This window comes from Rhamphochromis longiceps, linkage group LG3 (assembly GCF_057381845.1).
Source record: "Rhamphochromis longiceps isolate RC_006_pf linkage group LG3, R_longiceps_female_GT1.1, whole genome shotgun sequence".
NCBI lineage: Eukaryota > Metazoa > Chordata > Actinopteri > Cichliformes > Cichlidae > Rhamphochromis > Rhamphochromis longiceps.
Genome location: NC_140559.1, coordinates 18,390,208 through 18,402,421, shown reverse-complemented (window position 1 = coordinate 18,402,421; position 12,214 = coordinate 18,390,208). Strand labels below are relative to the sequence as shown.

General features: G+C 40.4%; 1 long non-coding RNA gene across 1 annotated transcript; it reads left to right on the top strand.

Annotated features, from left to right (window-relative positions):
* Positions 1–420: 420 nt before the first annotated feature.
* On the top strand, positions 421–11,936 carry LOC146673259 (uncharacterized). Its single transcript, XR_014910480.1, has 3 exons — positions 421–693; positions 9,704–9,809; positions 10,264–11,936. It is a non-coding gene; the product is annotated as an uncharacterized LOC146673259 (long non-coding RNA).
* Positions 11,937–12,214: the final 278 nt, after the last annotated feature.

Here is a 12,214-nt window from a genome sequence, read left to right as displayed (position 1 = left end):
TTTAAGGAAAATACTAATAAAATAAAAATAAACAAAATAAATGTTTATTAAGAAATTTTGATAGGAAATTGCTTAATTTTAGAAATGTTTTGCTCTTTTTTGCTCTATAAAATAGTTTTTTTGTTTTAGAATCACTCATCTTAGCAGTAGGATTTACATGAAAAGAGAAACAAATTAAGTTTGAGTGAAAATGTACATTTTTGCACTCTCTGGTCAACTGACTCAGTGAATCAAATGACTCAAAAATTCGTTTCGCTTTGGTGAGTGACTCATTCAAACTCGATTCAGTAAAAAGAATCAAATTTACCATCACTAGAAAGGAGATTGGCGCTAATTTTGAAATAACACTCCACGTGGTTACCTTGTGACACTGAGTCATGTGACCGCACAGCCACAAATCACAGCAGAGCCGGGAAAAGGGGGCGGAGCAAAGTGTCTGTGCAGGAGTGGAGTCCAGCAGAGAGAGCTGCTTTTTCATGAAACGTGAGTAAAGTAGTGAACTTACAGGAACATATACCACTATCAACGTTTGGATCGATACCTGCATCGATCTGCACACCCTTGTCTCCTGGATTGCAGTTTAGATCAGCGTGAACCACGTGGGTCTCTGCTCCCTGATCTGTTTCCTGTGTTTGGAAAGACTTCCACCTTCATCACGGAGTTTCTCTCGGCTTTTTGTGGGCTCATCTAAAGGTAAGCACCGAGCTAACTTTAATGTGGGTTCAGTTTATGTTGAGTTTAGCTCTGTTCAGAATAATAGATTGCTTGATATACACTGGAGTTAGACAGACTGTAGAGTTTGTAATTGCTTGGAACATTATGAAATGGCGGTTGCTAGGGGGTAAGAATACATATAGAAAATTAGTCTTGGAATATGAACAAAAGGATGGGCTGCAGGGCAGGAGAACAACCAACCCCCACCAAGAACAGTCAACCCCCACCCCCAGGACAGGAAGCCACAGGTACAAGCCTGGGGGAGGGCAACCCATGGTGAATAATCCGGTTGTTCAGTGATGACGCGACGAATCCTACTTCCGGGCCTAAAGTAGTCTGCGTTTAATATGGCTTTTGTGTTGTTAACCTGTTTAATGTTTTGTATTTTCTTCTATTTGATCTCAAAAAGCTCCTAAAACAGTCAGTGATCACTGTTGACCTCCCTCGGCTTTCATTACCGCTAATCATTTATTTAAGCTCAGTTTTTAAAACCTTAGGATGTAGCTACAGCCCATCCCATGCAGCAGTATATGAAGGACTAACCTCGTATTGTGGATGGATTATCTCAGTTGTTCTCCTGGCTGAAGTTTGGTCCCTTTACAGCATCCTGCCATGCGATTACATTTGTTCATGACCACCGAGAACACTCACGTTAACTTTTATTGAGTGGAAAAAAAAGTTAGCTTGTTTATATTATGCTAACATAGCTGTGTCGCTAGCGGTCACGTAGCACATCATTATATACCAGCTAGCCAAACTTCAGTAACCCTACAAACGTCACTGCTGTTTAGTTTCCCGTCTTCATTTATGTTGGAAGTGATAACAGAGCTGTAAGTTTGAATTTGTTTCCAAAACCCCGCAGTCAGGACATGCTATATTGTATTTAGATAGAAGCTAGCGAGCTTACTCCCTGCTAACTTCTAACTCCGTTAAATGTCATAAATTCCGTTTTCATAGATGCCTGGATGTTAAACTCAATTGTTACACCTGGTAGAGCAGAACGCTGATCATTTTATTAAAGATGAAAGACTTTAGACAGTTTTTCAACTCTCAGTAATGCCATAGTAATCGTTTGATATATGGACCTGCAGCGGAGTTTAGGTCCAGACACTGCTAGTGACGTCAGACTGAACAATTGGATAGAGGCTGTGTCCCAATTCAGGGTCTGCACCCTTGAAGTACGCATTTTAAGTACCATTACCTCACCGCCACGCGACGACGGCTGTCCCAATTCGAAGTGTACTTCAAATTGGGACAATACTCCAAATGCGCCGTCGATTTCCCCAAATATCAAGCGTGGTCCGGTGCACGCTTCGTGGTCCCATATATCCCACAATTCATAGCGCGGCGGTGGGTGTGGATAATTTTGCCGCAAAATACGGCAGAAGGGAGCGGCCGAAGAGGTTGTTTTTTTTTCCCCAAACTTTATTGATATTATAAAGCGAACAGTCACTCATTCCAGTTCAGTTTGTACAGTAGACATACAAGGCAAATAAGAGTAACAATATACAGTACAATGAAATAAGAAGGATAAATAAATAAAGGATAACAAAAGAAAAAAAAGGGGGGGAATGTGACAGACTTCATAACAACTTTGTACTTGAAAGTTGTGACAGCTCATTCGTTAAACATTTCTGAATGAATTTCTATCAATGATAAACCTTTTTTATTGGAAGTTAATTTAAGAGAGTTTAACCCTTTAGAGCCGGTCGGAGCGGGCGCGCTCTGTTTTGCGTAACTATTTTTAAATCCCGGTAGCTCTGCAACCACGTAAGCTAGCGCAATAATTTTTTTTGCATATGAAACCGGAGGAGTTGTACTTACATCTTATGCCATCAGCTTGTCCTAGGTCACAGTTTCCTTTCACATATAGCTTTGCAAAAACTGCATAAAAAGCACTTGCAGCAACAAAAACATAATATTCCAGAAACACGCTTTGCCGATCCGATCAGCTGTTCGTAACACTTCCTACGTCCATCAGCACGAACTATCGCATGACCTGCCTGAAACCGGAAGTGATGTCATTTTGCGGAAATGTAGTTTTTTACCATCAAGGCCTCATGAGCTTATGCTGGTGTTTTTAAAAGTTATCTTTGACTTTATGGCTTTCTGTGTCGTTTCTGGGATGCTTAGGACTCATATTGCACTGCTGGAAATAGTTTATTTTGATGCATATGCTGCTTTTTTGCAAATTTGCATTATAATATTTATTTTCGTTTTTCCTGCAGTGTATAGAAATTGGTGTATTTCAAAAATAAAACTATGAAGACACTTAAAAAAAATTTCCCGTGGTGGGAAACTATTTTGTGCAACTTTTTTGTATTTTCAATTTTGAGGGATAAGCCTCTTAAATTTCTCTAACTAGAAATATATCTTAAAAAATCAAATACGATTTTCAATTTCTTTGTAGTTTATTGCACTTTTTTGCAATTTATGTAATTGCTATGCTCTTAATGCAAGCATATTATTAAAATTTAGGCTGTAGTGGTTGTATTGATGTATAGCAACTTGAAATGCTCCCAAAAATGGCTCTACAACATTTCAATGGGAGCAACAGGACGGTCAGATGTGGCTGATTTTACTACAGAGTAGGACAGATTGTAGAGTAGCAAACATCGTCGGAAAAGACGTTTTCAACACTGCAGGTTACCTGGGTGTGATGTTTTTCTGCTAAAAAGAAACATGGTCTGAGTCCTACCTAACTATATAAAGAGTAACTGAAGGTTAAATGCAGTAAAAGTCTCCGCCTGATTGCTACCATCAAAAAGAATCGTACTCCAACAGCTCCTGGATGAGGTCTTCTGCTGCTCTCCTCGGTATCTGTTCATAGTTTATTGAGTGAGGCTGCGTCCACACTAGCTCGGATAGATTGGAAAACGGCGTTCTCTTCTGAAAACATTTCGTGTCCACACTAGCATTTTCAGTTGTTTTCACAGCGTTGCGCGTCCACATTGAAATGGCCAAAAATCCTTATTTGCCAGTAGGGCTGGGCGATATGGCCTAAAATTCATATCGCGATATCATTTGAAGCATGTGCATTAACGATATATATCACGATATATTCTTTTCTTCTGTATAACGTATTTTCCACACTATAAGGCACACTTAAAATCCTTTAATTTTCTCAAAAATTGAGAGTGTGCCTTATGTGTGAATTCTGGTTTTGCTTACTGACCTCGAACCGATTTGGGCTGCAGAAATCTGTTAAAAAATGTTTTAGTACAACTTTGGTAAGCCGCACTGCTTGATGGATTGTCAGAGCATTACGGCTGCCATAGTGAGGAGCTTCGCGGAGTAATCTGGGTCCAAAACTCCGTCCGCTTCAGGTCCCAAAGTCAAAAGAACACTAAGAGTTAAAAACGGTCTAAATTCTTTCGTCTTTAATTAAATCATCAGCATTGCTGCTTTATCGGGTGTAACAATTAAGTTTTACATCCATGAAAACAGAATTTATTAAATTTAACAGAGTTAGAAGTTAACAGGAAGTTAGCTCGCTAGTTTCCACCTAAACATTTCATACCATGTTCTGACTGAGAGATTTTTGAAACTAATTAAAACGTACAGCTCTGCTACCACTTCCAACATAAATGAAGACAGAAAACTAAACAGCAGTGGCGTTTGCAGGGTTACTGAAGTTGGACTACCTGGTACATAATGTTGTGCTACGTGATGGCAACAGACACAGCTATGTTAGCAAATTTATATAGTTTCTATCGTATATCGTTTATATCACCCACTCCTACGTGCCAGTACTGCGCATGTGTGAAACGCAAGAAGATTTGACCTGCCTCATTTCTGTCTGCTGCTTATTTACTTTCTGGTGTTCTGACAAACAATCCTACTTTGGCAAAACTTCCTACCGTAAGTAGTTTATGCACATTTCTGCTGTCACAGAGTAATCCCAGCACAAATTTAAGTAGTTATGACACTTTGCCACTTAACTTTGCCCATCAGAGTATGATTGTAGCTCATATTCAAAAAGCCAGGACAGTTTGCCACTTAATTTTACCCGTTAAAGTATGCTTGTAGGTAACATTCACAAAGGTATCATGGTTTGGCACTTAATTTTACCCATCAGAGTATGTTTCTAGCTGTTATTGACAAAGGTAGGATGGTTCGCCACCGAATTTTAGCTGTTAAAGTATGCTTGTAGCTCAGATTAACAAAGGTAGGATGGTTTGGCGCATGTGCTGAAACAACGGGTAGGATGGTATGTCAGGTCTCCCAGATGGTATGTCTGGATTCCCAGAACACCGGCTCTTTGAAACGTGGCAGCAAAATGTTGAGGAAAAGCACAGTTTTTTAAATGGACTAACAGTGAGGTGGACTTGTTGCTGTGAGTAACACAAAAGTAAAAAGTTGCAAAAGTGATTCAGAGTTAAATAATTTCAAGAAATCTGGAGCATGTAAAGACTGATATGAATCTTTAATAGGACTGTCAAAATTGAGAGCAAACAAAACAACTGCTGTATAATGCCCTCTGCTATCTTAGTTTAATTGGTCACATGACTGCATCATAAGGTTAACATGCGTCATCGTTTTAGAACGTTTCCACTCTGCAACGCAAATCCACCGTTTTCAGATGTATTTGTTTTCAAGAGCGTTTTGAAACCACTGCGCTTTCCACCAGCGTAAACGCCGTCTCAGTGTGGACCAGATGCCAAAATGGAGAGAAAACAATACATTTTCAAACAAAAACGCATTAGTGTGGACATAGCCTCAGGCTACACTCACACTATTCAGCTGGTGTTTCCACTTCAATGTAGTCCACGTCTATTCCATTAAAATATGGTCTACAGTGTCAGTCCCATACTAAACACACTAATCTGGCTAAGTGTGTCACGGTTGGCGGGTTGAGCCGTGTGGTGTGGAGGAAAAGGAGGACCCAAAATGCAGACAGCCGACTGATGATATGAGTGAAAGTTTATTTACAGGTGACAGTGGCAGGAACAGACAACGAATCATGAGACATACTAACGGAAACCTAAACTGGGAAAACTAAAGAGCAACTAGAAATCCTCAGGACACGGGGTGAAAGGCAGAGAGACGCAGACTGACGGAGGATACCAAAAACGCAGAGATACACGGATGAAATGCAGATGAGCCGACAACGAACACAGACCGACACCCACTATATATACACACACACATACACACATACACAAGGTAATCGGGTAATCGCACACAGGAGGGAAGAACAGCTGATCTGATTACACATGATGACTGGAGGACACAAGCTGAACACAATGACAACAGACACAGACCGTCAGAATAGAACAGGAAATCCAGAACACGAGCCTTCAGCGCCATCAGATCTGATATTTTATCTAATCGCGATATGTTTGTAAACACATCTGAGGGCTCGATTGTACCTGAGGAGACACTGGACAGCTTTGTCCTGGTTAATGCTGAGAACCTTAAGAAAGTTTTCTCCACAGTGAGACCCACCACATGTCTTTTAGATCCAATCCCTTCTTCACTCTTTAAAACACTTTATGGATTTTTTGAGGCTGAGCTTTTATACATAATGAATTGCTCTCTTCAGTTGGGTGTCTTCCCTGCTGCCTTTAAAACGGCGGTGGTGAGACCCCTTCTGAAGAAGAGCAATTTGGATTGTAATGATTTTAATAACTACAGACCTGTATCCAACTTACCATTTTTAAGTAAAATCTTAGAAAAACTTGTTTTTACTCAGATTACTGTTTTTCTCAATGATAGACAGATCCTGGAGATATTCCAGTCTGGATTTAGGGTGAACCACAGCACAGAGACTGCTCTCCTAAAGGTTTTAAATGATCTTAGATGTAACTGGGACGCCCAAAAGCTCTCAGTCCTGGTGCTACTGGATCTAAGCGCAGCCTTTGATACAGTAGACCACGCTATTCTTTTAAACAGACTGAAACTCATGGTGGGCCTCTCTGGTGCTGTACATAACTGGTTCACTTCCTATCTCTCTGACAGAACTTTTATGGTGAGTATGGATACATGCTCCTCTAAGATCCATAGAATGACATGTGGTGTGCCTCAAGGGTCAGTTTTAGGCCCTGTACTTTTTAATTTGTATATGCTCCCTCTCGGCGGTGTCATCAGGAGGCATGGAGTGAACTTTCACAGTTACGCTGATGACACGCAGCTGTACATCTCCGTGTCTCCTGATGACACCAGACCAATGGATGCCCTTTTTAACTGTATCTTAGATATACAATCTTGGATGGCAGAAAACTTTTTACAACTTAACCAGGACAAGACTGAAGTTTTAATCGTCGGTCCTGAGGCTCAGAGAGAGAAACTCTTGTCTAAATTAGAGGCATTTTCACTATGTCCTTCACTACAAGTAAAAAACCTGGGTGTTATTTTTGACTCTGAGCTTGGTTTTATCCCACATGTTAAACATGTAACCAAAATTGGATTTTATCATCTAAAAAATATAGCCAGAGTCCGCCCTATTCTCTCTCGGGCCAACACGGAGATGCTGATGCATGCTTTTATTACCAGTCGCATTGATTACTATAATGCCCTGCTCTCTGGTCTTCCTAAGAAGAATATTTCAACTTTACAACTTTTGCAAAACTCTGCAGCTCGTGTTCTGACGAAGACCAGAGGGCGGGCCCACATTACACTGGTTTTAGAATCGCTGCACTGGCTCCCCGTGTGTTTCAGGATCGATTTTAAAGTTCTTTTATTGGTTTTTAAATGTCTTAATGGTCTTGGGCCTTCTTATCTCTCAGATCTGCTTTTACCATACGAACCCTCGCAGACCCTGAGGTCCTCTGGTACTGGCCTTTTGATTGTCCCTAAAGTCAGGACACATACTCACGGAGAGGCAGCTTTTCAGTGGTATGGTCCTCGTCTGTGGAACAGCCTGCCGAAGGAGCTCAGGGCCGCAGAGAACGTACATGTTTTTAAGAACAGGCTCAAGACCCACCTTTTTAATTTAGCTTTTACTTAACGTTTATTTATTTTATGCTTATTTATTCTATCCTGTTATTCTATTATTAATTTAGACTTTACCTAATATTTATTGATTTTATTCTTATTCATTTTTTAATCTTCTTACTCTATTTATATTTATATTTATATTTATATTTATATTGTATCCTGTTCTTATTTATTTTATCATTTTACCCTGTATATATCCTATTGTGTCATATCTCCAGTGTTTCCTCAGAGGGCGCTCTCTGCACCGGGGCTGTGATCGACTGTGGCTGCTGGGTTTCTGGGGGTCCTCTCAGCCTGGCTGGGGGGCTCCTTGGCCTCCCTCCTGCTGTGTGCCCAGCCTGGAGGCTGCGGTCTGTGACCGGCTCCCGGTGCAGACGGCTCCCTGTTATAGTGTTTCCTCACTTGGCTCATGCGAGCCCAGCCCAATTTTTACTCTTTAAGTGTGCGTGTGTGTGTGTGTGTGTGTGTGTGTGTGTGGGGGGGGGGGATATGTGTGTATTCACATCATTTATGTTAATGAGAGTGTGGGGAGTGAGTTGGAGGGTGGGCTGCTTTTAACTATGTAAAGCACTTTGTGCTACATTTTTTTTTGTATGAAAAGTGCTTTATAAATAAAGATTGATTGATTGATTGATTAAAGCAGGAAACACACAGACTGATTTACAACACAACACGTGGACATGAACAGAGCACCAAGGACAGACACCGGTAGGGCTGAATATACACCAAACTTTAGGTTCAACCCTAAACTAGTACAAAATCAGAATAAACACAAGGCACAAAAATGAACTTCAAGGAAACACAAAACGCTGGGTCAAAATGACCCAGGACCATGACAAAGTGTGTTTTGCTCTCCCACAAAACCATCTTCAGCTGTGTCTCCTTCTTCTCTCTGTACTAAAATTAGAACCTCTGTTGTAATTTAACACTCAGTGTCTTCCGTGTTGGGTGATTCTCTGCGTTCTTTCTCCTCTTCTTGCTTCAATCTCAGGGGTAGACTGCCCTGAGATATGTTTTTCCACAGACTAGGGGATTATTCTGCCCCTGCAGTTGAGATTTGAGATGGACAGATCCGATATTACGTATTGGTCCGATACTCACCTAAATTACTTGATCGGTTATTGAAAAGAAATACAAAATTTAATCCGATCCTTTAAATATCACAAAAGCACTTCACAAAACCTTGTGACATAGCGTAACCCAGCTCATAACCATAGCACATCGGCGCAGCATGCGTCAAGTGATAGAGCAGCTGTGGCGTAAGAGAGCTGTCGGTGGTCTGGTGGAGCATTTGGAGGCTCGCTGCAAAACTAGCATTTCATCTCAGAGAAAGCTGTCCCGGAGAAAGCAAGAAAGCATTCCCACACTAAGCTTAACAACCGATATATGGAGCGACTTCTCCCCCCTCCCTCTCCTGTTGCTACTTCAATCATGAAACTGATCAGTGATCAGCTGATCGGCAGACTTTCATCCTAAATGACTTTTATATCTCGTCGGGACTGGATTTTATATTCCTGATGGAAACTTGGCTTGGATGCGGTGAGTTTTCTTCTTTCTCGGAACTCCTTCCCCCGATTGTTCATTTTTCAACTCTCCCCAGACCAATGGTAGAGGTGGAGGGCGTGCTCCATTTGTAAAATAATTTTAGAATTCCACATTAACAAAGTGAGTTTCGAAATGTTTTTTAAAAACCTCATTACCATCCTAGCTCCCCTAGGATGGTAATGAGGTGCTTGAAATCTTGTAGGTGGCTGAGTTTATACTGCTACCATTGAGACTGATCGGAACTCCGTCTTTGTGGATCTATGGAAGTCCATATATACAGGGTGTAGCATCCCCTGGGTAAAGGCGGTGATGTGCAGGGGGGTCAGGGTTTTTTCCCTTTCAAGTTCTTGTAGGCAACTGATGACTTTCTTTTTGTAGTTGCTTCTGGGGTTTCACCTTGAAGCTTCATGGGTATTGTTGTCACTGAGGAGTTTGGTCATGTTTATTTGCTCTGCTTCTTTTTGTCAGGGATAAAATACATATATATATACTTTTTGTGTCCCAGCTGAGTAACAGGAGGAGAAGAATCTGGTGGTGCAGCAGAGGATAAATTTCAGCCATTTGGACTCAGCTCAGCCACTACAGAGGAAACAATGACTTCAACACAAAAGGTAAGAAAAACATCACAGTTACACTGTTATTGAAACTGCGTGCACAGCTGGTTGGTTTTTAAAAACCTGTTAACAGCAGCTTTATCTTTTCCATCCTGGGCTCCTCCATATATACAGAATCTACATTCACAACCAAAAACCACAGAAGTTACAAGAAAATACAAAGATCATATTTTCTCTACACACATTGAAACAACAATATCATCAGTTGAACTCTGATTTTTTTCTGAAGTAAAAGAGTTTCTCTGCTGATCAATATTTCTTCAATAATGTCATTTTCATTACAACTCTCATTGTAGCACATCATTGTAATGTGATACTATCACCAGAAGGTGGTGGAAACACACCAACAATGTGTTTGTTCTCACATTAAATTCCACCAATGGAGGGAGTTTCAGTTTGTTCCACGACTGCATTTCACTCACTGCCTCTGTTTGTATCTCTGTCACTGCAGGACCAACATGGAGCAAGAAGTCAGCGCTCTCAGGAGGCCGACAAACCTCACAGAAGAAAGGGAGAGAAAACCTACACCTGTGATGAGTGTGGGAAGGATTTTACCCTGGCTAAAAGCCTAAAAACACACCAACTCATCCACAGTGGAGTTAAAGCGAACAGTTGTGACTTGTGTGGAAAGTCTTTTACCTGGGCTAAAAGCCTAAAAACACACCAAGTCATCCACAGTGGAGTTAAAATTTACACCTGTGACTAGTGTGGAAAGTCTTTTACCCAGGCTGGAGTCTTAAAAAGACACCAAATCATCCACAGTGGAGTTAAAATTTACACCTGTGACTAGTGTGGAAAGTCTTTTACCCAGGCTGGAGTCTTAAAAAGACACCAACTCATCCACAGTGGAGTTAAACCTTACAGCTGTGACTTGTGTGGAAAGTCTTTTACCCAGGCTGGAAACTTAAAAACTCACCAACTCATCCACAGTGGAGTTAAAGCGTACAGATGTAACTTGTGTGGAAAGTCTTTTAAATATCCTCATCAGCTGAAAAAACACCAAACAAACATAACAAACATGAACGTACACACATGGAAGTGAACTTCAGCTGTGACCAGTGTGACAAGAGCTTCAGGAATCTCAGTTCATACTCCGAACACAAACGATCCCACGCTGTAAATAAACTGTTTCACTGTTACCAACGTGCAAAAACATTCACTTCATTATCTGCTCTGTGCAAACATCAGCCTGATCATGCAGGACTGAAATCACTGGATCACAATGAATCTGAAGAGAGAGAAAGATCCTCTTCTGGTTTCAGGGTCAGACTTAAAACCTTGAGATCAGGCTCCACAGAGTTCAGATGGAATCTCCTGTAAAGAGTGTCAGCTGATGCCACACTTGGATCTGATGAGGTAGCTCTGATTTCTGGAGCTGCAGTGAATAATTCTGAATGTTACATTTAGGAAGCTGCATGTATAGATATGCATATCAAGTTTATTATTTTTCCTTTGAGGGATTTTAATTCTCTAAAATTTTATCCCTGTTACATTTTAATCTTTGTTCCCTTAGGACACAGTAGTGTTTAGCAGTTGTATTCATTTTATGTGTTACCTAAGTTAAATTTCATTCACATTCATATTTAATCTTTTGCTGTGGTAAAATCTTCTCTTAAATCATTTTCTCCCAAAACTTTTCACAGCAGTTGCTCTTAAAACCTCCAAAATGAACTAAATCTGTCCACCAGCTTTGAAACAACACCTGCTGTGACTTTATGTCCAGAAAAAAGAAACTCAAGATAAACTGGTTTTGGGCTGTACTTCCATGTAATACCAGTTTGTACCTGAAGATGAAGCAGTGAGTCAGTGTAACCTTTATTTAATTAGGCAAAGAACACATTCATATTCACAGTGGCAGCAAAGAAATGTTGAAAGTTATAAACAGCAGCACACATCAGGACCATTTTAAAGATCACAGGTGACTACTTTTACTTAATTCAGATTCCTTCTAATTTTCGGCTCCTGCTTTCACTTTAGTGTATTTACTGTATCCTTGAAGTCCACATGATGTTTTTTTTTAATGAATTCATTTTGATCCACATGTTCTGCAGCTGTTTCCCTGTTGATTTGAAGTTTGTATGATGAAATCCTGATAATATTAAAGTGTTAGTTATATTTGATGAACTCTGTGTAAAGTTTGTCTTATTAAACAGTTTGGTGTGAAAATGAAGAAATGGTCTCAGAACAACTAGTTTGAGCCATGATTTCAGATTCAAACTAATTTAACTGTTTTCAGTGGTACATGTGGAGGTTTATCAGAGGAGGAGACTTGGCTGTTCTCCACTCACACAGAACAGGGTTCCTGCAGCTCATTAAAAACTCTGAAATGATCTTCAAGGACCAAAATATTTGATTTTTCTCAAAAACGTGCTGTGGGCATGACGTTTTTAGAGAGTGTATTT